Genomic DNA, 24,873 nt, shown 5'->3' on the forward strand with positions numbered 1-24,873 from the left:
CACCTACCCCCCCCCTCCCATCCAGTCCACCTCACACTACCGCCTCTCTTTTTTCCCCCACCCTACCCTTCCCCCAAATTACACACCCATTCCCATCCCGCCCCCTCAGTCACCCTCTTCCGCCCTCCCAGGGTCTGTGTTACAAAGAACAAATAACAATACAGCACAGGAACATGCTCTTCGGCCCTCCATGCCTGTACTGGTCATGATGCAAACCTTTGCCAAAACCCTCAGCACTTCCTTGTGCTGTATCCCTCTATACCCATCCTATCCATGTGTTTGTCAAGATGCCTTTTGAATGCCGTTAACGTATCTGCTTCCACAACATCCACTGGCAAAGCATTCCACTCGCAGTCCAAGTCTGTTCAGTCCACATAGCTAACACCCTCCAGACCGTGAAGCTACAACATCTTCTTTGCAGCCTTCAACACGTCATCCCCACTACTTGCCTTCAAACAACCGCGCAACCTCAAACAAACCATTGTTTGCAGCAAACTACCCAGCCTTCAGAACAGCGACCATGCCACCCCATAACCCTGCCATGGCAATCTCTGCAAGACATGCCAGATCATCAAATGGGTACCACCATTACACGTGATAACACCACCCACCAGGTACACGGTACATACTCGTGCTACTCGGCCGACGTTGTCTACCTCATACACTGCAGGAAAGGATGTCCCGAAGCGTGGTACATTGGCGAGATCATGCAGACGCTGCGACAACAGATGAACAGACATCGCGCGACAATCACCAGACAGGAATGTTCCCTTCCAGTCGGGGAACACTTAAACAGTCAAGAGCATTCAGTCTCTGATCTCCGGGTAAGCGTTCTCCAAGGCAGTCTTCAGGACGCGCGACAATGCAGAATCGCCGAACAGAAACTTACAGCCAAGTTCCGCACACATGAATACGGCCTCAACCGATACCTTGGATTCATGTTGCATTACATTCATCCCCCCCCATCTGGCCTGGGCTTGCGAAATCCTACCAACTGTCCTGGCTTGAGACAATTCACACCTCTTTAACCTGGGATTATCCCTCTCTCTGGATCTGTAAAGACTTAATTACCCGCAAATGCTCGCATTCAAAGCATTGTCTTGCATCTTTGACTTTGTCTATATATATGTTTCTGGAATCTACCTCTTCATTAACCTGAGGAAGGAGCAGTGTTCCGAAAGCTAGTGATTTGAAACAAACCTGTTAGATTTTAATCTGGTGTTGGAAGACTTCTTACTATGCGCACCCTCCAGACCAGGCAACATCCTGGTAAACCTCCTCTGCACCCTCTCCAAAGCCTCCACATCCTTCTGGTAGTGTGCTGACCAGAATTGAGCACAATAGAACATAGAACATTTAAGTGCGGCCTGACCAAGGTTCTATACAACTGTAGCATGACTTGTCAGTTTTTATACTTGATGCCCTGCCCAATGAAGGCAAGCATTCCGCATGCTTTCTTGTTACATCACTCCAGGGTGATGGGCCTGTGTCAGCACTGTCAGCAATTCAACATATAAGGCAGGAGGGTGATTATAACTCGCTGTGAGCTCAGCTCTGGTGATTCTCAATCTATGCTGCAGTCTGACTGCTGTCTGTCTGCGGAGTGCATGCTCACACCTACCACCTGCACATGGTATACCTTGGGGTGGGGGGGGGGGGGTCCAGGCCTAGTATCTGGGAGCCCTGTAAAGTGAAAATGGGAAAATATGTCATTTGAAACATGGAAGTCAGGCAAAACTTGACCCGAGGTTACATGGGCAAATGTAGAAGAAAATCCCATGAAGAGATAACAGCAGCAGCAAAAGAAGGTTTTGAAATGCAGATAGCCGTCATCAAACAGGCATTAAGAAAACAGCTTGTAACAGCTACGCTGTAAAACTGATGCCTGTCTTTCAAGTTAAAGCAGATTGAACTATTAGTTACATGAAGAGAAACAATATTTCACACCTTCTTTGAAGTTAATTATTTTAGTAAGCAGCTAAAAAAGAATTGCCAGGATCTTCAGTTGAATTGAGTGACAAATGTTTAGGTCTGAAATCCTACTGACACTAGTTGAATATGGGAAGCCGGAGACGGCGTGTCCACGAGAGCACAAGTTAACCCCAAATCGGGACCAGGGGCGAAATTCTCCAGTATCGGCGCGATGTCCGCCGACTGGCGCCCAAAACGGCGCAAATCAGTCGAGCATCGCGCCGCCCCAAAGGTGCGGAATGCTCCGCCCCGCCAGCTGGCGGAAAAGGCCTTTGGTGCCCCGCCAGCTGGCGCGGAAATGACATCTCCGGGCGGCGCATGCGCGGGAGCGTTAGCGGCCGCTGACGGCATTCCCGCGCATGCGCAGTGGAGGGAGTCTCTTCCGCCTCTGCCATGGTGGAGACCGTGGCGAAGGCGGAAGGAAAAGAGTGCCCCCGATCGCGTGCCAGGCCTCCGTGGGGGCACCCCCCGGGGCAAGATCGCCCTGCGCCCGCCCCAGGACCCCGGAGCCTGCCTGCGCCGCCTTGTCCCGCCGGTAAGGTAGGTGGTTTAATCTACGCCGGTGGGACAGGCATTTTAGCGGCGGGACTTCGGCCCATCCGGACCGGAGAATCGCGGGGGGGGGGGGTCCGCCAACCGGCTCGATTCCCGCCCACGCCGAATATCCGGTGCCGGAGAATTCGGCAACTGGCGGGGGCGGGATTCACGAGAATCTCGCCCCAGAGTTCTGACAAGCTAAGGGCACTATTTGGTAATAAAGCAACTTTAGAAGTGACAGGAAGCAGATGTAACACTCCTCTAGGATCAAAGCACTTTTGAACATTACAAGGGAAAAAATATAATCAGAGTTCAATGAACTAAAGTCATGCTCAACATGAATACATAGTCGTGTTAGAAGTAATTAAGATTAAAGGTACATTGAACATTCAAGAGCAAAACAAAGTTACTTTACGATAATGTCATATAAACTTAATAACTGCTAGAAGGGCAATATAAACCCTAAATCGAGAGCAGCCAGCAGAGTCAACTCTTATAGCTGCCCTCGGTCATGGGAAGGATAGAACACAGAAACCGAGCAGAACAGCGAATCCATCAGGAGAAAATCAAAAGTTAAAGAAGAAAGATTGTCAAGGTAGACCTGAAGGTCTAACAACTGACCAGGAGGATCCAAAGAAAATATATTTTTACCTTTCTTTAAAAACTGTGATTTCATCTTTTAAAAGAAAAAATATAATAATAAAACAACTTAAAGTTTTAACCTGAAACAGTGGTTACTACAAAGTCTACTTTACTTACTTAGCAATGCGGGACCCACGATCGATGCTACTAAGTGGTAAGTAGATAAAATCTTCTATGAAGATATGGGTTATACCGGGGGATAACTTGAAAATATAGATTGACCCAAATAGCACCCACCTAAGTCTGCATCAGAGTCAGGGAGTGAAAATCCCTGTACACCATTTAGAATGTCTTATTGACCCTTTTTGGTATAGGGGGAATTCTAAGAACAGTGGTGAGCTTTTTTACTTCAGCCCGGGGGTATTTGGGGCCATGGGAGGACAGAGGGCTACTGGGGGAGTGGGGTGCAGGTTGGCGGACATGCGGAATAATGTGATAGAGGCTTCACATGTCTTGGTGTAACATGTTTTAATGTTGGACAATCATGACTCCAACTGTCCCTAGGCCCTAATGGTGGGTAACGGCATGTTTCGCGATAGTTGGCTGGCATGGGTCCCAAAGGTTGGTTTTTATTTTTCCGGTTGGTAAAAATGGGTCCCTGGAAAAAAAGTTTGAAAAACACTGTGCTCTGCAGTGTCTCGCCAATGTCCATGTGCATCTGAAACATCCCAACAACCGGGACATGCTCTGCCGTGCCTCAGCTGAGACTGAGACATGCTCCACAGCACCTCGGAAAGGTCCACCTGCGTCAGGGACACGAACTCCAGCAACTTGGACATGCTGTAAAGGTGCTCATCCATGGCCATCACTGACTGAGCTATGCTTTGGACACCACCACTCACAGTGCTGACATCATGCTCCAAGCTTTCCACTTCGGTTGCCACCCTAGCAGTGTTGGCCTCCCGGGCCATGCATTGCCTATGCAACCTCCTGTGCCCGTAGCCTTTGGGACTTCTCCAATCGGCTATAGAGCCGCTGGATGTCACTGACATCCCCCTCTGAATCTCACGGCCACACCCTATCGACTGTATCAACTCCAGGATAGCCTGGTCCAGAGGCTCACCATCTGCCTGGGACTCAGTTAGCTCCTGGGATGCAGCAGACCTCCGACTGCTGTCTCCCCTGGATGTTCCCTCTGTTCAGACACATCTTGAATCTGCTTTCCATTTAATAATTTGCCTTTCTATTTTATGGGCCAAAATGGGTAATCTCACACTCATCTACATTAACCTCCATCTGCCAAATTTTGGCCCAATCTCCGAGCCTATCTATGTCCGTCTGTAAAATCTTTATCTCCTCTTCACTGACTGCATTCCCACCTATTTTGCTATACTGCGCTAAGGCTCTGCTTGCAGATCATTTATATAAATTGTAAGCAGTTGAGGTCCGAGGACTGACCCCTGCAGCATCTCGCTAGTTACAGTTCACCAGCCAGAGAAGGACCCATTTATCCCGACCCTCTGCTCTCTGTCAGTCAGCCAATCCTCAATCCAATCTAGTACTCTTCCCTCATTCCTATGCGATCTCCGTTCTGGATCAGTCTTTTATGTGACACTTTATCAAATGCCTTCTGGAAGTCTAGATATACCACATCCACAGGTTCCCCATTATCCACATTGCCGGTTACATCCTCAAAGAACTCAAGCAAGTTTGTCAAGCATGACTTACCCTTCATAAAACCATGCTGACAATGGTGGATTGAGCTTTGTCTTTCCAAATGTTCAGTCATCTTCTCCTTAATGATTGATTCCAGCAACTTCCCCACTGCAGAGGTCAAGCTAACGGTCTATAGTTTCCTACTTTTTGCCTCTATCCCTTTTTGAATATAACAATCTTTATCTTTATTGTCACAAGTAGGCTTGCATTAACACTGCAATGAAGTTACTGTGAAAAGCCCCTAGTCACCACATTCCAGCACCTGTTCGGGTACACGGAGGGAGAATTCAGAATGTCTAATTCACCTAATAGCATGTCTTTTGGGACTTTCGGGAATAGGGGTGTCACATTAGCGTGTTTCCAATCCACCGGGACCCTTCCAGAATCCAGGGAATTCTGAAATATCATAACCAAGGAACAAGGCAAACCAAATGGCAACTTCATGATTTAGCATTTAACTGCACATGCGCGTTATCCTTAAGTTGCTTTATGATTTTTTTTCCTGAATAATGTTGAGCGCTGTTAGCCCGTTTATTATTCTTCCTGTAAAATCTAGGCCAATATCTTATTTAAATAGAAGTGTAATGTAACATGAAACCAGGGAGTTCCGTGTTGAGGGTAAGGGTATCTTCTCTTTGAATTGGTGAACTCTGTTTGACAGGTAGACATAAATCAGCTTTCAAATTTCCTGTTTGTGCTAATGAGCAAAGGTTCAACTCCATTCTGTTTGTGCAAATAAAATCCTGCTATTACAGAATGCCACTGATTATGTTTCAGAGATGATAGTCGTAATTTGAAAGCTTTTGTCTCCATGAAGTGGGACATGACAACCTGCAGAGAATTTGCATTTTGAGTGGACGATAATGCCCTTAGAGACAGCGCCAACATTTGGCTATGTGAGGGTTCAGCCTATTTGCTCAACAACAATAGTAAAAATGGTACTATTTTGCAACAAACTGACACCGTTATATATTTGCCCAATTGCCTGACTCATTCAGAATAGCTATGAATTTGCACTAAAACCATAAAATCATATAACTTTAATGTGCAGAAGGAAATCCATTGAATTTGTGCCAGCCCTCTGTAAGATTTATCCAGTTGGTTCAGTTACTGCTCCTCTCCTGATACCTTCCTGAATTTCTCTTTTCCAAATATTTATCCTGTAGTACATGGAATGTACATCTGAAAATGGAAGAGACCTTTCGTTCTCCTAGCAGTTTAGTGCCCTCCACTGAAAATACTGACCGATATTGTGATTCCCTGGGCAATAGCAAATTGTTGCTGTCTGTGTGGTCTCCAACAGTGAGTGGCACTAGAATTTACAGCTATGAGAACATCACAGCTGAGCCCTATCCTGTTCTCACTGCACTTCCATACATGTATTTTCCAGCATGGATCACTAGACACTGATGCGGAGAGGAAACCCCGGAACATTTTTTCAAACAGTAAAAGAAAACCTGCAGAAAATGGAGATCTGAAACAAAAACATAAAATTTGGAGATTCTCAGCAGGCCAGGCAGCATCTCTGGAGAAAACAAGCAAGTTAACATTTCAGATGTCAAAATTTTCGCAGAACTAGAAAATAACAATAGTCTGCTGAGTGACAGTAGCTCTGCCTGATGTTCTGCCACCTGTCGGTGCATCTCCAGCATTGAGTTGGCGACAGCTTCCAGAGGTTCATCCTCTGACTGGCACTGAGATGAGGCCGGTTTTCCAGTAACCCTCCAAGTGCCTGGGCTGTCCCTGTCTCCGACTGCTCTGGAGACCTGTCAATGAAATGTTCTCCAGAAAGTGAAAATCTAGAGCTATGCCCCACCATGGTGTGTGTCTCTCCACTAGTGAGCGTGGTGACGCTTCTTCATGCGCTTCTTCTTCAGGCTTGGTCTGGGGGCCTAGACCTATGGTGGGCTGCCTTGTGGGCCTCAGCCTGTGCTGCCTAGTAAGTAGCGAATAGAGTTTCAGTCGATGATCTTGGGTTATGTGACTCACTGAGATTGTCAGGATGTGATGAAGTGACAGAGCTGCCATTTGTACTAGGTGGTGGGACAAATCAATCTCCCCTTCCCTACAGGAACGATCCCTGTCCTCCCAGTCAGCTCAGCCGCAACTTCCTCAAACTCATTAAGTGCAACAATATTGACGATCTTTCCCCAATCCATGATTTTTCACACCTGTTGGTCTTGGCCTATATGAGGACAAAAGAAAGGCAGGTGGTCAGATTGGATGGAGCAGAGGTTGGATAAGATGCTCCTTGTGAGTGGTGAGTCCTCCCCAGAAAGGCCAGAGGGTGGAGTGTGAGCAACATGATAGATGGGATAGTAGTGATGTGAAAGTCTCTGTCAGAGAAAGAGTATTGATGGGTTCCCCCCCGCCCCGGTCCCTGTCCCCCTCCCGCTAATGGTTGTGTGAGAACCATGAAGTGAGTAGTTGTTTGAGGGCATGATGCCATGATATTGAAGAAAACTAAAGGATGACTTAGTCTGGTGGAGCAGATGAGATCAGTCATCATCATCCCCCACTGGATGGCATTTCAGGCACGGTTGCCGGCTATGCTGACCTACACTGCAATGGCTTCCCAGGCCGGGGAGGTGAGGCTGGGGTGCCTCCTGGACCCAACTCTGGGATACAGAACATGCCTGTGTGCCCGCACACCTCTGATCTAGGCATTGAGGCCTGGTGGGTGCAGCAGGGTACTGCCTTCCTCCTGAGGCTTGCAACCTTCTTCTTGTGCATGGAAGACATCTTCAACAGCATCTTGGAGACAGGTGGGCTGAAGAGAGTAAGAGGTATGTGTTTGATTGGAATTTAAATATGGTACCCTGGCGTTTGGCCCCACCAGCTGACAGCGGATGGACGAATCTGCTCCCGCACAGCAGGTGATTGGGCCTGATACTCACCTGTGCCTGATTAATAAGCTTCCAAGCACAGAATTGTACGTGAGTTCCCACCATTCTGAGCAATGTGGTGGATGCTGCCGAAACCGCCCTTCACCGCAGTTAGTCTCAGAAATAGAAAATCCCGCTCGTAGTTTCGATTAAAAGACCACCTAATTTTTTTCTGACACAGCCAGCAACTGTAACATTTTGTTTGCAGAAACACAGCAACCGGTTGCCAGAGAGTGAAGATAACAGATGAGCTGTGATCAGTTTCTAAAGATACTGTTCACTGACACTAATGTGATGAAGCAAGCCCGTTCCAAGGGAATCCCTTCAGCTCACACTTCCCATTGTTTTCACTACAGAGAAGAAGAAAAAGAGAAGTAGCCCTATAAAGATGAACACTGAAGACAAAGATTATTTAAGAAAATGAAATGGATTTATTATAGTTTATAATCTGATTAATATGACAAGTATTTGTGGACCTTTTGCCTCGATGCGTATTATGAGTTAATTTCACTTGCTGATATTAAATGCTGAGAATCATGTCCTGGAGATAAAATGAATCCAATGATCCAAGGGTTAACGTTCCAGCCAGAACCAGGCATTTAGAATGAGAGTTTGATTTCAATTCTAAAACATTCCAATAAAATGTTATTTTGCTTAGCCAAGGTCATGTTTTGTACCTATACAATGCACACCATCCAACACCTGTGGATGACCTAGTTTATCGGAATACATGTTTCTTCAAATAGCACCCGATGTAAAAGCGGGTATGGATTTTTAATCGCGTTATTTTAAAGAAAGATGTTTTCATTTGATTATTTCCTAAAATGTTTCTGAAGAGATGTGCAGTGGAAAGAGTGCTGTGTGAGGGTTAATGGAATCGTTTCTGAAAGATTATTTATGTGGGTGGCAGCTTGTCCGTTGTCCCAAAGCACCCATCGCCATTCCCCAAACCTCCCATTAGTTCACAGTCAGAACTACTGAGTGGCTGCCACCCAAACCTGGCAGAAAAATAATGAACCTTATCATTAACACAAGCTGCCTCAAATTAAGTGAACAACTCTCTGTGCTCATCCAGGAGGGAGCTCAGCTGTTGTAGGCACTCAAGCCTGCAATTTGTTTTTCACAATGGTAGTCATGTGGAATTGGTGCCTGCACACAAGAGGATGTGAACCACTGGGGGGAGGAGACCAAGGGCAAAAGGAGAAAAAGCTTAAACAAAAGCCTCAGCTGAATCCTGCCATTTATTCTTTGTTATATTGTATTACTCCTTCTCCAAATGCTTGTGCCAGACATGTATACAATTGTCCTGGTTCTGGCCCTTCTTTTAGATATTCTGAAGCATATTCATCCGTATGTATCAATTAAATAGTATCAAACTCTACAAGGTTTATTATTGTATTGCAGATAATATAACAACCAAATGTAAAAATATGATAGTGTCACAAAAGGTTCTTTTGTTGCGATGATGTTCTGCGATTTGGCAATAGATTATACAGTCAGAACTATTGAATGGCTGGCACCCAAACCTGGCAGAAAAATAATGAACCTTATCATTAACACAAGCTGCCTCAAAAAGGGCGGCATGGTGGCACAGTGGTTAGCACAGCTGCCCCACAGTGCCAGAGACTCTTGTTCAATTCTGGCCTTGTGGGTTTCCTCCAGGTGCCCTGGTTCCTCTCACAGTCCAAAGATGTGCAGGTCAGGTGGGGTTACAGGAACTAGGTGAGGGAATGGGCCTAGGTAGGCTGCTCTTTCAGAGGTTCGGTGCAGTATATATGGATCAAACGGCCTCTTTCTGCGCTGTAGGGAATCTATTCTGTGATTCTATACAGTAAGAAACATAGTTCAATCAAAAGCTATAATGGATTTGTGTTTACTTTACCTCTGAATAACTTGTTCTTTTTTTAATATTTCAGTTTACGATTCAGATTACTGTTTACTATTTCAATCCAAATAAGCTTTCTTTTAGCGAGAAGAGTTAATTTGATCAAAACATCATTGAAAATGTTAAGAATGTTGTAATGAGCATAAATAATTCTGTGTGTTAACATGTTCGACCTCCAACCAGCAGGTGGCAGTAGAACTACACCACGTGGTACTCCAACCTCAGGGAGGCTGGGTGAGGAGTCGTCATGAATAGTCATGTTTAGTATTAACTGTCGTATTCTAGTTCTTAACAGTTTACAGTTCATTTGTAGTATTAGTCTTGTTTTCTTCCCACATTACTGTAATTTAATTAATCTTAATTAGTCCCGAACTAGACGTTCTTTGGTCCACTGACTTAATCACTGCAATGCACTAGAACGTAACAAATATGTTTGCATAAATGTGCGATCTCTGCTCTCATTAGGGTCTGATTATAGTCTATTCCAACATCCAACACATTCAGGTCAGTTATAAAGATTCTCGTTTGCCATAATTCATCTAAGAATTTATTGACAGCAGAGAATAAAATGATATTGATCGAGAGTCGCAAGAAAAAACTTTGAACTTGATCAATTTACATTTATTTTCATTGACAGTTAATTTAACCTGTTTAACAGCACAGAGGGAGACCCTTTGGATCGTCATACCCGTATTGGCTCGTGGTAAGATTCCGCCCAATTCACTCCACCCCCTTGCTCTTTCCCCTCGCTTTGCCAGTGCCACCCTCATTGTAAGAATCAATCAAGAAACATTCAAATAAACGGAACGAAGAAAAGGGCAGATAATTATGAGTCAGATCCCCAAACTTGTAAAGGTACATCTGTTTGATCAACAAAAAATTCAAAATCTGAATAAAATGTTCAAGAAGTACGTGCAGTTGTTCCAATACAGATTTGAAAACAGTGAGAATAAAGGCCATGCCTATGCACCGCTCGGTATATTGTTGAATTGTTTCCTTCCCCCTTTTCTGTTTCGTGCCCAGTAATACCACATTCCTGTTCTTTATTTAGGAAAGTAGACAAGAAGAATGGAAAATTATCAGGTTCCAAGAATAATTTTATCCAGCTCAGTATACTTTCATGAAGCAAGTTCACACTTTATCCATACTACCATCCACCTTGTAAGAATCTATGATCATTCCATTTATTAGTAAAATGAAGGGAAAGTCTCATCATCTGCCCAACCATAGGCCAGTTTTCTGGAAAGGAAACACCAGCAAGAATTAACAGATACATTGTTACATTTTATGCAAGGAAATGTACAGGTGAAGGAAGTGTTCTGCAATTTCCCGACAAATGCAGTCCCTTGGAATATTGGTACATTTTCCAAGTTCAACCCAACCATGCCTGAGTCACACAGTGGTTAGCACTGTTGCCTCACAGAGCCAGGGTTCAATTCCGGCATTGGGTGACTGTCCATGTGGAGTTTTGACTTTCCCCCCGTGTCTGCGTGGGTTTCCTCTGGATGCTCTGGTTTCCTCCCACAGTCCAATGATGTGCAGATTAGGTGGATTGGCCATGCTAAATTGTCTCTTAGAGTCCAGGGATGTGCAGGTTAGGTAGGGTCTGGAATTCTCCGGTGGTCGAGATTCACTTTTCCCATTGGCAGCAGACCCTCGCCAGGGGTTTCGTGCCAACGTGGCGTAGTTTCAATGGGAAATCCCATTGACAGCAGCAAGACAATAGAATCTCACCCCCAACAAATGGTGCGTGGCCGAGAAACACGCAGTTGTGGGACCAGAAAGCCCTGCCTAGCATCACGGGGTTACGGGGATAGGGTGTTCTTTCAAAGGGTCAGTGCAGACTCAATGGGATGCATGGTCTCCTTCTGCATTGTAGAGATTCTATGGATTCCATAGATTCTATGCATCCTAAATGTGAACAAAGTAAACTATATAGACATGCAGGGTAAGGTGGATTGGGAAACTTTTTTTTAGGGTGTTGCTGGTTAGGCCAGCATTTATTACCCATCCCTAGTTACCCTTCCAAAGGTGGTGGTGAGTTGCCTACTTAACCGCTGCAATCCCTGAGGTGTAGGTACACCTACTGTGCTCTTAAGGAAGGAGTTCCAGCGACAATGAAGGAACGGCGATATGTTTCCAAGTCAGACTGGTGGGTGACTTGGAGAGGAACCTCCAGGTGGTGGGGTTCCCAGGTATCAGCTGCTCTTGTCCTTCTCGATGGTAGCAGTCATGGGTTTGGAAGGTGTTATTTAAGGAGCCTTGGCGAGTTACTGCAGTGCATCTTGTAGATGGTACACACGGCTGCTACTGTTCGTCCATGGTGGAGGGTTTGAATGTTTGTGGAAGGGGAGGCAATCAATTGGGCTGCTTTGGCCTGAATGGTGTCGAGCTTCTGGAGTGTTGTTGGAGCTGCACTCATCCAGGCAAGTGGAGAGTATTCCATTACACTCCTGACTTGTGCCTTGCAGATGGTTTGGGGGAGTCAGGAGGCGAGTTACTCATCCTAGCTTTTGACCTGTTCTAGTAGCCACAATATTAATATGGCTAGTCCAGTTCAGTTTCTGATCAATGGTAACCCCAGGATATAAATTGTGGAGGATTCAGCAATGATGATACCATTAAATGTCAAGGGGTGATGGTTAGATCCTTTTTTGTAGGAGATGGTCATTGCCTGGCACTTGTGTGGTGTGAATGTAACTTGCCACTTGTCAGCCCAAGCCTGGATATCATCGAGTTCTTGATGCATTTGGACATGGACTGCTTCATTATCTGAGGAGTCGTGAATGGTGCTGAACATTGTGCAGTCATCTGCAAACATCTCCATTGCCGACCTTATGATGGAAGGGAGGTCATTGATGAAGCAGCTGAAGATAGTTGCCTAGGACACTGCAGGAACTCCTGCAGTAATGTCCTGGAGCTGAGATGATTGATCTCCAACCACCACAACCATCTTCCTTTGTGCCAGGTATGACTCCAACCAGCGGAGGGTTTTCCTCGATTCCCATTGACTCCAGTTAGCTAGGGCTCTTTGATGCCATACTCTTTAAAAAAAAATGTTTTCCAATTAAGGGGCAATTAGCGTGTCCAATCCACCTACCGTGCACATCTTTGGGTTGTGGGGGTGAAACCCACGCAAACATGGGGAGACTTTGATGCCATACTCGGTAAATGCTGCCTTGATGTCAAGGGCAGTCATTCTCACCTCACCTCTGGCATTCAGCTCATTTGTCCATGTTTGAACCAAGGCTGTAATGAGGTCAGGAGCTGAATGACTCTGGAGAAACCCAACTAAGTGTCTGAGCAGGTTATACTGTATTAAAATGTATTTAAAGATTTATTGCATAACCTGCAGAGGCCAGTAACTGGATGTTTTCTTCCTAAGACCACAGCAGTGAGGCCAGGCAAGGCAAGAGCAAGGGGGTTGATATAAAACTAGGGTTGCACTCAGTGTACCCTTGTCCAGCCAGAAGGAGAGGAAGAGAGAGGAACTACATTCCAACGAGTAAGAAAAGGTCCAAGGAATGGACCCACCATCCATGGTTAATTAGAAAGGTTAAAGGTGGTATCAAATTTAAAGAAAAAGTATATCATTATGCAAAGATAGGTGGTTAGTCGAAAGACTGGACAGAATATAAGACAGCAAAGAATGGCATGGGCGACACCCTGGCACAGTGGTTAGCACTGCTGTTTCATAGCTCCAGACAATCGAGTTCGATTCCAACCTGAGCTGACTGTATGTGTGGAGTTTGTACATTCTCCCTGTGTCTGCGTGGATTTCCTCCGGGTGCTCCGGTTTCCTCCGGAGATGCGATTGGGCAGAGAATCGGTTTGGACGGCGAAATCGTGGCGGGCGCCAGTGTCACGCCAATTTGCAATTCTCCGTTGCCTCGACAGCAGCGCCAATGCATTTCACTCCGCATGTACAGAAAAGGCTGCTTACCCCCAGTAAAAACTTTTTGGACACACTAAGGGCAATTTAGAATGGCCAATCCACCTAACCGTCACATCTTTGGACTGTGGGAGGAAACCGGAGCACCCGGAGGAAACCCACGCAGACACAGGGAGGACATGCAAACACCACACAGTCAGTGACCCAAGCCGGGAATTGAACCTGGGACATTGGAGCTGTGAAGCAGCTATACTAACCACTGTATTACCATGAAAGCATCATGCACACTGCCCGGGTATCGGGCGCAGAGGTGAATGATGCGCTGCTGATGGTCACACATCAGCTGCACTTTCATCGAGTGGAACCCCTTTCAGGTGGTGTAGAGCGGCCGGTATCTGCAGGTGCTCGTAGGGGGACATGCATCATGGGGCATGTTGGCAATGGCGGTGAACCCTGTTGCCCGGGCATCCTGGCGGGCTCAGTCCACATTGAAATTTATTTAGCCAACTGGGCATTTAGGGCCTCAGTGACAACCTGTTCACCGAGGTCTGTGAGATCCCAGACAGGTCCCCACTCGGCACCTGGAAGGACCCTGTCACGTAAAGGTTGAGGGTGACCTTCACCTTGATGGCCTCCGGGAGCAGGTGTCCCACCCCATACCCCCGCTGTGCAATGATCTGGCAGATATGTTGCACTGTCTCCCTGCTGAGCTGGAGTCTTCGACGACATGTCCGGTCCAGTAGGTCCTCCAATGACAGGCCCTGCCGGTACACGCGAGGCCTCATGCGGCACCTCCTTTGGACCTCCTCATCCTCAAACTGTTGGACGGCCAACTCTCCATCCTGGGTAGCTGTCTTCTGTTCCTCTGGGGCAGGCTCTACTGCTGCATGCTTTGCTGCTGCTTCCTCCTCCTCAAGCAGCTCCAGCTCATACAGCCACACGGCATCCCCTGTGGCTGACTAGCAGGAACGTCACCATTGCACCCCTGATTCCGGCACTGCCCGGAAGCAAGGCGGCCTCGGGCCCTGGCGCCTGTCCCTGCTGCCAGATGTACCATCGGCTGTTGCTGCTTTTGCCAGCTCCATGGTTCCTGCCCTGCACCCCAGTAGGGGCTACAGTGGCCGTTGCCTTGAAGTGGGCTACCTGATGCCCTGCCGGTGACTGGTGGCCGGGTGGGGAGGGGGGGTGGGGTATGGGGGAGTGTAGGGGCACCCATACGGCCGGTGGCACTCTGCAGAATCAGGGGTCAAGGTGGATCGTCAGTGGGGTACGCAGCAAGATGGCTGCTTTGCAGGCCGCAGCAATGGCAGTCCATGCCTGGCCACCGCCCCAATCCCATGGGGAGGGGGTAACCCCACCAATACGGCCCATCCCCTGGTCACTCCCCCTGCTCCCCGGGCCTGGCAGTGCTCCCCATCCCACCCCAGCCAGCCCAGCCACTGTCCGGGCCGGCAGCCCGCAGTCGCTTTCTCCGGGTCCTACCTCCTCGCTCTCCCACATCAGTCACAACGCCGGTTTCACGATTTTTAAAAGCACAAAAGAGCCACGCCATCGGGAACTCGGCCCATGAGAAGCGGAGAATCACGGAGGCCCCGGAGAAAACCGGGTCGGGCCTGTTAATGATATACAAATGGTGTTTACTGTACATGTGTTCCAGACCGCATTGACAGCGCTGTCGAGGTGCTGGAGCATTGCGATTTGGCATCAAATCGGCACCCTCCTCGATTTCGGCATCGGAACCGATTCTCTGCCCAAGATCATTTTCTGATTTTGGCGTCAGCCAATGGAGAATTCCACCCCATATTTAAGGATGGATGTAAATGCATTGGAACCAATTCAGAGAAGGTTTACCAGACTAATACCTGGTATGGGGGTTGCCTCATGAGGAAAAGTTGGACAGACTAGGCTTGAAGAGTAAGAGGCAACCTGATTTAAATATATCGGATCCTGTGGGTATTGGGAAGGTGGACATGGAAGCAGAGGGCCTGATCATCTAGCCACGCTGCACCGGAAAAACAGCTCGCCACAGCCGTTGATAACCGGGAGACCCCGCTCCCGGGATCTACCCGACTCGCAAAGCCTAGCGAAATTCAATGCAATCTCGCGAGACATTGCAAGGGGAATCCCACCTACAATGGGTGGAATCAGTTTTTGGCAAATCTGCATATTAGAGCAAAGCAATAAGCCTTACTGTGCAGATTCACAAGGTACCTGAGGCTTTGGGATTCAATCCCATCGCCTCGGGGACCTTGGCCAGCGCTATTTGGTACAGGTCCCCACAAACAGGGCCCAGACAGAACGGCACTCATGGGGGTCTCCAAGGGGATCGGAGGCCCCCAGCTGCATGCCCTTTGGGCAGTGTGGTGCCCTGGCACTGCTGGTGCCACCTAGGTACCCTGGGTACCACCTGGATGCCAGCCTGGCACTGCCAGATTGCCCAGGTGGCACTGCCAGCTGACAGGGATACTGCCAAGTTGCCAGGTTGGCACTGCCAAGATGCCAAGTTGCCATTTTCTGCACACGTGTGGTCGGGCCGGCCTGGGTGTTGGGCGTTCGGTGGGGAGGCGTGGGGGGGGGGGGGACCGGGGGACCTGCCCATATTGCATTTTGCCTGGAGGGATTAGGTTGGGCATTCTTTCGGGGGCCTCGGATATCAGAGTGCCATTTAAAAATGGCGTCCCGATCTCTCGCTACAACGGGCAGTTCCGGTGAGCACAGCTCCCCGTTGTTAAAAATGGGGCTATGTGCGGTCTCAGCCGTGCGTTCCCTATTCAGGCCCCTGATTCAACCTGAGTCGCGTTGAATTGCCATAGTGCCGGGAAACACACAGCTAAACGCGCTCGCGAGGCAACTTTGTTCCCTTTTGGGAAGATCACTCCCAGAGTCTTTGAATATTTTAAGGTAGAGGTGAAGAGATTCTTGGTAAGCAATAGGTTGAAAGGCTTTTGGGGGTAGGTGGTGTGGTGATGTGCATCAATGTAAGTACATGTAGGCTAGCTAGACACTAGAGGGAGCACAAGAGACATCACATACACACACTCAACCAATAGGTCAAGTAGATAGGACACGACCAATAGACATTCACGATACACAATGAGGTGATACGACCACAGGGGGGCATTACACCAACCCATATAAAGGACACCACACACATGATCTGCCTCTTTCCACTGGAGACCGCCAGTGAGTACAGAGACAGGGTTAATTCAATATCACTCCCACCACGTGGATTGTAGCAGCAGCTGGTTAGTCAGTCTGGGTAGCTATAGTAGGATTAGCAGTAGTGTCAAACCCGAGTAATAGAAGTGTAAATAGTTTAATAAACATGTTGAAGTTATCTCCATATCTGAACCTTCCTTTGTCAAGTGCACCACAAGGAAGCCACTTATCTTACACCTACAACATAACAAATCATGGTACCAGGACTGAACTGTTTCAATCCATATAGCCATACCTCAGCGTACAGTGACAACCAACAATACCCAGGCAAGATGTTCGAGATCCGGGATCCGCAGCAGCTCCGGTGCCAAGGAGATCTCCGCGAAAACTGGCGGGTATTCCGGCAAATGTTTGAATTCTTCCTGGTATCAGCCGAACTAGAAGACGTGGCTGATGCTGAAAAGACAGAGCTTCTCCTCACCATCGCCGGTGCCAGAGCAGAAGAAATCCTTAAAAAATTCAAGTTCTCCAAGGGGCAAAACAGGAGCGACTTCCAGCAGTCCTGGACAAATTCGGCAAATACTGTGAGAAAAACACACTCCAACCAGCAAGAAAAGGTAAGAGAAGCGCCAGTACTCACCATGAGGCCGAGATCCTGGTGCAGAGAAAAGTTTTGATCGGCGGCCATCTTTCTAAAGGGACAGCACTTGCACAGTTGTGCGAGAAACGGCCATCAGTAAAGGAACAGCGATCGGCGCATGCGCAATCGCTTCCTACGCGCTACGTCACATGCGTCATGATGTCAGAGGCCCAGGACCACGCCCATTTAAAGGGGAAACGTCCCAAATCAAAGAAAAAATCTTTTGAAGCCGTAAAACAACCTTCCTTCACCTGGAATGACAGCACAATGCCTCAAATTGAACCAGGGATTGAAATTAACCTCCGAAGAACCCTGCAACAAACCTATGCCATAACCGATGATTCCAACCTTGAATACTTCGATGCCGACCTTTACATTTTCTCTGGACCTCGCGAGCCCAATGCCAGCTCTGACGCAAACAGTGATGATATGGTCCTCGAAGACTACGACACAGACGAACCTTTCACCTTGGGAGGCTACCCCAGTACCAAATCCGAACCGCAACTAGACGTGTTGCACATTGGCGACCCCCGTATTGAATCCGACGCAGACGCGGATTCGTTCTTCGGATTTGAGGATCTTCAGCCCAGCAGATATGACATCCCAACTCGTGAGTGCAGGATGATGCTGCAGCCTGAAACCAAGAGACAGAGAGCGGTTCACGCCCACAGAGAGCGGCCTGCTGCCACACAGTGCGTGGTCCACGCACCACTCAGGGTTCCCGACCCTACGAAAGAAGACATGCAAGATTCCACACCGCAGTCCTTGCATGAACAAGAAGTTACTCCAGTGTCACAAGCCTCTGCAGCGAGCTCATGGACAGCCTCCACGATAGAAGCAACGCAAGACTCCGACGCACAGTCCTTGCCGGAACAAGACCATGAGAGTCTAGCAAACTCCTCTGGCCAACTAGCGGCAGACGATGCAAGTCTGCCATGCTCACGTAAACAGCAAGAAGACTAAAACAGTCTACCACGCTCCAGTGCACAGCAGGACGACCATGACGGTCTATCATGCTAGAGTGAAGAACAAAGCGACGATGACAGTCCAAGCCCAAATGAAGGACAACAGCAAGACAATGACAGTCCACCCACATTGTTTGCGCCACCAGATGAAGACTCTGACAATTTACCCAACCCAAGTGAACAACAAGCAGCTACTGAGGCTCTACCCACGGTATGTGAGACGAGTGACGACAGCATCCCACTACCTATACAAGATGTGCAAAGTGACAGACCTCAGCTAGTGTGAACAGAGGCACTCGACGATCACTGTGAGACCACTGGTGACTCCGGTGACACCATGATACTTCCACCCTCATTCGCTCGAACCTCTCCACAAGTCAATGCATTCCTGCATGTTCCGACTCCAGACGTGCAGCTTCAAGAAATCTCAGCTAACTCCAGTGAACCTGCTAAGACTCCAGACGGGGAACATCAACAAACCAACACTGACTCAGTTAAAACAGACCAGACTCCAGGTGGGGAGCAACCAAACGCCGACTCTGATTCACGTAAGCCGGACTTTACTCCTGACGGGGAGTGCCGCAACCTCAGTGATGACACGCTCAGGGTGACAGCAGATGCCACGACAGGAGATGGATCACTTAACAATTACACTGGTTCAGTAATAACAAGCAGCGGCTACAGTCCAAGAGGAATACACCAATATTCACCACAGCTATATCCACACATTTGTTCCGCACCAGCAGTGCAGCCAATGACAGCTCATGCTGGACAAACCCAGTATTCAGGCATGCAGCAGCCAGCAGTCTATGCAGCATATTCTCAAACAGGCCAGCACTACGGATTGCCCACTAATGGAATCAAGACCGAAGGAGGACTACCGCCAGCGCAATCTGCACTACAGACTGGATGTCTTAGTTGCAGCCCAGTATTTGCTGCACCCCAGCCTGGCCAGACGGCATATTCCTATCAGATGCAAGGTTCTAGTTTCACACCATCACCAGGTATTTATGCGAGCAGCAATTCTGTTTCCAATTCGACAAGCTTCAATGGTTCTCAGCAGGATCACCCTTCCTGCACAGCACGTGGCCAGAACCAGTATGTACAGTCTTATCCAACTTCAACATATGGCACATCCATGACTTCGAATGATACTGTTGATGGTACCTCTTCAACATCAACACCTTATCAGCTACAAGATGCCATCCGACAGCACCATCACAAACATCGAAAAAGAAAGGGACTCCAAATCAGACAGCAAAGTGATTTGACCACTTCTTGGTTCCTGTGGCACTGGGACGTTGGTGGCGTTCATAACCAAGAGTGACATTTGACCTTGATGATTGATGGTTTATGGACTCACACGAATGATTTGGACTTATTGTTTAATCACTGTTCCCATGACTTGTATATACCTTAACCTATCTACCTGTTTTTTGTTCAATTTTCTCAAAATATGCAGATAATAAGTAACATATAAAAAGGGGGGATGTGATGATGTGCATCAATGTAAATACATATCGGCTAGCTAGACACTAGAGGGAGCACGAGAGACATCGCACACACACACTCAACCAATAGATCAAGTAAATAGGACACAACCAATAGACATTCACGATACACAAGGAGGTAACACGACCACAGGGGGGCATTACACCAACCCATATATAAAGGACACCACGCACATGATCTGCCTCTTTCCAGTGGAGACAGTCAGTGAGTACATACACAGCGTTGATTCAATATTACACCCACCACGTGGATTGCAGCAACTGGTTAGTCAGTCTGTGTAGCGATAGTAGGATTAGCAGTAGTGTTGAACCCGAGTAATAGAAGTGTAAATCGTTTAATAAACGTGTTGATGTTATCTCCACGTCTGAACTTTCCTTTGTCAAGTGCACCACAAGGAAGCCACTTATGTTACACCTACAACATAACAAATCAGGTGGAATTCAGATTTGAGATTACTATCAGATCAGCCACGACCTTATTCAATAGTAGATCAGTGCTGAGGGGCCTAATAGGCCTCTCCTGCTCCTTCTTTATATGTTCCTACCTTCATATGTTTTACATCAGAAATGTTGGAGCCCATTCTGTGCCACGTTGCACCTTTTTTGTGTCCTTCCCAGTTCAAACACACTTTTAGAGTAAACTCCAGCACTTGGAACAGCCAAGATACTCATTCCCTTTCAGCAATGGAGGCTGGCTTTACATTGTGCAGGTATTCGTTAATCGTTTTTTAAATTTAGAATAGGAGGGGAAGTCAGGGACAGAATCTCATTGCAAGGAAGGTCCAAGATCTCCTTGTGGAGCCCAGATGAGTCCCACCCATATGGAAACTAAAATAAAATAACTATGATAACTGGCCCCCTTCTGGTCCTAAATACAACTTGAAGCAGTTTTGGTAATCTGGGAAACCACCGATAATGCCCTCCTCAGATCTCAGATTAAAACCACAGGTGGGGCCCTAGTGACGCCATCTATTTCAAAAAAGATATAAAACACATGATATTTACAGAATGAGATGGTTCTTATGTACAATTTACATTCCCTTTTCATCAGCCCTCCCACCTCCCTTGCTCCCCCCCTCCCCCTACTGCTAATCGGGCTCCACCTTGGCTCTTCCTCCGCCATGGGTTGCAGACTTTCTTTCATTTTGTAATTGTTGCTGTTGTCCCCATGGCTTTGTTGGAGGGGGCTCTCTAGTCTTGCTGCCACCCCACATTGTTCCTCTCCGTTGTGTGTGATCCTGTCTGTCCACACTGATCCCCCCCACCCCCCTTTCTTCTTAATCACTATTGGTTCGAACAGGTCTTGGAACAGGCTGATGAATGGCCCCCACACCTTGTGGAAGCCTCCGTCTGACCCTCGAACGGTGTATTTGATCTTCTCCAGGTGGAGAAATTGGTGCTGCTGATCGCCAGCCGAGTAGGATTCTCCGGCGTGTGATTAAGAAAGCAAAAGCAAGGGCATCGGCCCTCTTCCCCATATGTAGTTCTGACTGGTCCAACACCCCCGAAGACTGCCACTCTCTGGAACGGCTTCACCCTCAGCCCACAATCTTGGACATCACCTAGAAGAAGGCTGCCCAGAACCCGACAAGTCTGGGGCAGGCCCAGAACATGTGGGCATGGTTGGCTGGGCCTCGCTGGCACCGTTCACACTTATCCTCCACCTCTGATGAGAACCTGTTCATTCAGTTTCTGGTTAGGTGTGCTCTGTGCACTGCTTTGAAGTGCATGAGGCTTAACCCTGCGCAGGAGGAGGTGGAGTTGCCCTACTTAGTGCTTCGCTCCAGAGTCCCCACCCTCCTTCCATCCCTAGTTTGTCCTCCCATTTCTATCTTGCTCCGTCGAATGGTGTTCTCGCCATTTCTAAAAGTCCCCACAGTTCCTTTTCTCCATTCTGTCCGCAGGTCCTCCAGCATTGTGTTTCACGGGGTCCTTGCGTACTGTCATCTCCTTGTGGAGAAAACTTTTGATTTGTAAATGTCGGAGCTCCTGTCCATTTAGTAGCTCCAGGCTCTCTGTCAGCTCGTCTAGGGTTGTGAGCCTGACCCCCTGTAAATGTCCCTGATGGCTAGCGTCCCCCCAGTCTTGTCACCACTTCTTAAAAGTGCCGTCTAGCATGGCTGGTGCGGTGCAGCTCTATGCAGGCGGGGAAGGTGCCAGGACCCTCCCCAGTTATTACGGGAGATGTTCGCAGACTCAATAGCGAGGGGCACCTTGCTCCCTATGCTAACACTGGTCACTATACCACTGACACACAGAAAGCAAAGACCCGATGAAATGCGGACCAAATAGATCCAAATCGCTGCTCAACCTAGTTCCAAAATACAAGAGACTGGAGAACTGCGTAGCAGAGATGGTGGTAGAGGACCAGATGGGCTTTGTCAAGGATAGACAGCCAATTACGAACATCAGACGGTTGCTGAATGTGATACTGACCCCACCCAGGGAGAGAATACCAAAGGTGATTGTCTCCCTGGACACAGAAAAGGCCTTTGACAGAGTCGAATGGAAGTACCTCATTGAGATACTGGAGCGGTTTGGGCTGGGGACAGGGTTCACCTTGTGGGTTAAACCCCTGTACAACACCCTCAAGGTGAGTGTTGGGACCAACACCACCAGCTCTGAATACTTCCAGCTGCACAGAGGCACAAAGCAGAAATGCCCACTGTCCCGGCTCCTGGTCGCCCTGGCAATTGAACCCCTGGCGCTCGCTCTGTGAGATGTAAGAGGCTGGAGGAGCATCTGAAGGAGTGGCAGAGAGCACAGAGTTTCACTCTATGAGGATGACATGCTCCTCTACATCTCGGACCCGCAGAACGGCCTGAAGGTAATTATGAAGCTCCTGGAAGAGTTCAGGGTCTTCTCGGGCTACAAGCTCAACCTGGGCAAGAGCAAGGCATTCCTGGTAAACCCAAATGGGGGAGGGACGGAACTGGAGGGTCTACCATTCAAACTAGCCCAAAGCAAATTCCGCTACCTGGGGATCCAGATAGCCCATGACTGGACACAGATCCACAAGGAATCTTACCAGTCTGGCGGAGGAAGTCAAAAAGAACCTAAAGATGGGATGCACTCTCGCTTTCCCTGGCAGGGAGGGTGCAGATGATAATGATGAACATACGCCCGAGGCTCCTCTTCCTGTTAGATCCATACCAATCTTCATCCCCAAGACCTTTTTCCAAGGAATAGATAAAATGATCATGCCGTTTGTGTAGAGGGGGAAGAATCCAAGAATCCCCAAGACTACACTGCAGAGGAGAAGAAACATAGGCAGCCTGGCCCTTCCAAACTTGCAAGACTACCACTGGGCAGCCACAGCCGAGAGAGTGAGGGGATGGGTAAGGGAACTAAGCACAAATGGGTGCGGCAGGAGGAGACCACTTGTAAGGGAATGACCCTCCGGGTCCTTGCCACGGCAGCGCTCCGCCCCCCCCCACCCCCCCACCCCACCCCGGCAAAATACACATCCATCCCAGTGGTGGTAGCTATGTTAAAAAGGTGGAACCAGATGAGACAGCACTTGAGCTTAACCGAGATGTCCACCATGGTCCCCATCTGAGGTAACCACAGATTCCCACCAGTGACGCCATCTGTATGTCAAATACATATACTCCATTGCGAAATTAAAGTGCTTCACTTTGCAGTGGTGTAAATCAACCAGCATAAGTACTGCTGAATCTGGAAGGAGGGCGAATGGATCCATAGAAACAAGTTAAATATTCTATATATAATAATTCCTCAGAAACAACCATTTCAAACAAGAACAAAGAACAAAGAAATGTACAGCACAGGAACAGGCCCTTCGGCCCTCCAAGCCCGTGCCGACCATGCTGCCCGACTAAACTACCATCTTCTACACTTCCTGGGTCCGTATCCCTCTATTCCCATCTTATTCATGTGTTTGTCAAGATGCCCCTTAAATGTCACTATCGTCCCTGCTTCCACCACCTCCTCCGGTAGCGGGTTCCAGGCACCCACTACCCTCTGCGTAAAAAACTTGCCTCGTACATCTACTCTAAACCTTGCCCCTCTCACCTTAAACCTATGCCCCCTAGTAATTGACCCCTCTACCCTGGGGAAAAGCCTCTGACTATCCACTCTGTCTATGCCCCTCATAATTTTGTATACCTCTATCAGGTCTCCCCTCAACCTCCTTCGTTCCAGTGAGAACATCGAGTTTATTCAACCGCTCCTCATAGCTAATGCCCTCCATACCAGGCAACATTCTGGTAAATCTCTTCTGCACCCTCTCTAAAGCCTCCACACCCTTCTGGTAGTGTGGCGACCAGAATTGAACACTATACTCCAAGTGTGGCCTAACTAAGGTTCTATACAGCTGCAACATGACTTGCCAATTCTTATACTCAATGCCACGGCCAATGAAGGCAAGCATGCTGTATGCCTTCTTGACTACCTTCTCCACCTGTGTTGCCCCTTTCAATGACCTGTGGACCTGTACTCCTAGATCTCTTTGATTTTCAATACTCTTGAGGGTTCTACCATTCACTGTATATTCCCTACCTGCATTAGACCTTCCAAAATGCATTACCTCACATTTGTCCGGATTAAACTCCATCTGCCATCTCTCCGCCCAAGTCTCCAAACAATCTAAATCCTGCTGTATCCTCTGACAGTCCTCATCGCTATCCGCAATTCCACCAACCTTTGTGTCGTCTGCAAACTTACTAATCAGACCAGTTACATTTTCCTCCAAATCATTTATATATACTACAAAGAGCAAAGGTCCCAGCACTGATCCCTGTGGAACACCACTGGTCGCAGCCCTCCAATTAGAAAAGCATCCTTCCATTGCTACTCTCTGCCTTCCATGACCTAGCCAGTTCTGTATCCACCTTGCCATCTCACCCCTGATCCCGTGTGACTTCACCTTTTGTACTAGTCTACCATGAGGGACCTTGTCAAAGGCCTTACTGAAGTCCATATAGACAACATCCACTGCCCTACCTGCATCAATCATCTTAGTGACCTCCTCGAAAAACTCTATCAAGTTAGTGAGACACGACCTTCCCTTCACAAAACCGTGCTGCCTCTCACTAATACGTCCATTTGCTTCCAAATGGGAGTAGATCCTGTCTCGAAGAATTCTCTCCAGTAATTTCTCTACCACTG

This window comes from Scyliorhinus torazame, chromosome 9 (genome assembly GCF_047496885.1).
Source record: "Scyliorhinus torazame isolate Kashiwa2021f chromosome 9, sScyTor2.1, whole genome shotgun sequence".
In the NCBI taxonomy this organism is placed as follows: domain Eukaryota; kingdom Metazoa; phylum Chordata; class Chondrichthyes; order Carcharhiniformes; family Scyliorhinidae; genus Scyliorhinus; species Scyliorhinus torazame.